Source organism: Staurois parvus, unplaced genomic scaffold (assembly GCF_062004578.1).
Source record: "Staurois parvus isolate SC_StPar_1 unplaced genomic scaffold, SC_StPar_1.0 ptg000324l, whole genome shotgun sequence".
Lineage (NCBI taxonomy): Eukaryota > Metazoa > Chordata > Amphibia > Anura > Ranidae > Staurois > Staurois parvus.
In genome coordinates this window covers 574,798-577,783 of record NW_028318120.1, presented here as the reverse complement: position 1 = coordinate 577,783, position 2,986 = coordinate 574,798, and positions in this window count along the sequence as shown.

Here is a 2,986-nt window from a genome sequence, read left to right as displayed (position 1 = left end):
TGCCTTTGTGAGTCATGCTTGTAACTGCCAGCCTTGCAATGCCTTATGGGACTTGTAGTTTGGCAACAGCTGGAGGGCTGCCAGTTTGCTAGGAATTCAGCTAATGGGTCAGGAGACTCCGCCACGCCACTCAGCAATAAATAGAGCATAATGTGGACCCACACAAATCTGCTAGCGAAAACCATTAACACATGTACAGTATATCAAAGAGCCAGTAAAAAGTACCAGTTACGAGAAAACCTATAGCATAACAATAAAAGTATAACTACAGAACTGTCTGGTCTGGACTGTGAGCGCAGTCAGCCTCTATCTCAAGCTGTAATACACAGTAAGGACCCCAATCAATGGGGGCATACCTATTGGGGGGATATGGTTAGAGCAAAACATGGCATTGTCAATGCAATCACCTGGGGAATCAATAGTAACAATATAAGATAGGTCCCAAGGGACAACACGTAACCGCAATATAGTGTTGTGATGAGGGATAGCCAAGCATAGAAGTAGGTATGGTAAGAGAGGAGCTAGTGGTATCTGTGAGACGAGGTGACAGAGTACATGCGGTCAGTGATCGAGAGGGATCAAAAAGTTGGGAACTAGCCGGGACGCTGACCATTAGCCCCTATGCTAATGGTAAACTTTCTATGCTAGAGCAAGGTGGTGAGAACTCGCAGGTCAGAGAGATAACACGACATTAGAAAACCTTGTTGTCACAGTTCTTTGTTGCAGATCAAAGAGAGCATACATGCTGGATTATCATCCTTCATGTGGCAGAGCTTCTTGGGACTAACGCTGATTCTGACAGCATCTGCGGCGGAAGCGATGTGGGGCCAGTTGCCATGGCCCTGGACGTTGCAGGGTCATAAGATCTTCCTGGAGGTGCTAGTCTGGAAAATCTATGGGTGGAAGAGTCAAAATTACCAAAAAGTTAGGTAAGTCATCTTTGTTCTGGCGCCATCTTGGAATGCTCCAGGCGGGAGTCAGGCCCACTAGTAAAGTAAGTCTCCAGCACCCCAGAGCGGCTGGCAGCAGCATGCGTCGGGGGCGAGGAGGTTCTCCGCTTACTGGGCATTGAAAAGCTGGGCACTAGCGGTCTGGTCCTTCGGTTGGCTGGCTGCTTTTCCCCAAGTGGAAGTGGGAGCTCATGGCACTCTCGTCTTCATGCCAGCATGTCCAAGCCATGCCCCATCTTAACCCTTTGGCTTGGTCATCTATGTCGCCTACTGTAGGTCCTCAGACACCTTGGACAAGGGATAAGATGATTACCAGGATACATGCAATTTATTTATATTCCACACCAGGTCAAGGTTAACCCTCTCATCCCCTCTCACAAATTCCACAAATTCCACCACTCCCTCCTTATTTTCATGCTTAGTTTCTTTCTATGCAAAATCTGAGCAAAACCTGGCATATCTGGTCTGGCTATTGGTTCTCCATTACCTGAATAGGTTGCAGCTTATCCAACATAGTGTCCGAATGTCATAGCTTTGGTTCTGTATCTAACGTCCAAATTAATTTTCACAAATTTGAAGCAGTGACTATCTCTATCCCCCACAAGTCATACTTTGTGGACTGCTTCTCCAATTTAAATGGTTAGACTTTTCTTTCAAATACCTTGGCACTGTGATCCCTTTAGATCTTTTTTCCATTTTGGGGTCAATTTCCTCCTGCTTTTGCACACATTAGGGCAGACCCCTGCTATTGGCACTTTGGACTGTTTTCTTAGTTTGGCATACTGTATGCATCCTAATAAAAATGAATATTCTTCCTCATCTTTTATATATTTTCCCCATATGCATCTCAACCTCCTTCTAAAATCATTGAATAGAGCCCTTGTACAATTCCTCTGGACCCACAAACCTCAAAACTTACACATTCTGTCCTGCAACTGCAGGGCCTGTTAACAACAGGTTAACTCTGACTGATGTCTTTTATTACATTGTGGCTTGTTATAGGACTAGTTGATAGACTGGTGCTAACATAGTTCCCTTAAACAATGCACTGTGGTAGAACAAGCAATCACAGCATCCCCCTGTGTATGCTCCCATAATGCTCCCACAATATTCCACCTGACCGTAAAACTCACACTACCATTGGCACGACTTGGGCTGTCTACTAAAAACGTTTTCAAAGGAGCGAACACCAGGGATTTCACACAAAGGAAGAAATACAAAGAGCACAGGATACTTTTTCATACAATTATTTGGTAAAGCAGGCACATATCAGGAATATGAAATGTTGGGTTTACATATTTTTTTCAAGTTTTCAAGGTTCTGGGTTACATTCTTTAGGATAATTTACAAATCCAAAGATTGCTGCAGTAAAAAGCACCCTCTCACTTTTTTGCGCCTGAGAGGGGAGCAAAATACATAATCATAATAACAAGCTGAATCTAGTGCATATACAATACATATGCTGATGCTGCAGCAATCCAGTCATAGCGCCCCCCCCCCCTTCCTGTTTCAGTTACAGCTAGCTAGGAACTGTGGCTTGTGGGGTATTAAAAGGGAATACGGACTGACACTGTTATAGCTGAGCAGTGATAATATAGTCCATTTCAACATGGAATGTTCCATCACCATTTACTGCACCTTCTAATATCTGGAATTATAACATTGTATTGTTTTTAACATAAGATATATTGGAAAAATATTTATATTGCCATCCTGTGTTTAATTATTGCCATTTCTCAACATGCATTTTTCATGACTGTTGTCTGCTAGTGATGATCAAACAGGCCTGGGTTTGGTACTTTGGCTGCTTACAAAATTCAGAAATTCCAAACTCTCCCCTGAAACCCATTGAAGCCTATGGGGGTGAACGTTGGTATTTAATGACCCTGCCTGAAGCTGAAGTGTTTGTATTCTGAATTTAGTGTTGGCAGCTGGGCTGTAGGCAGCCTTTATCTAATTTAACATAATACAAAGTGAATAGTTATGAAGATCTAATTTGACTTGGCCAATCACTTTGATGTGTATTACAGTTCTGC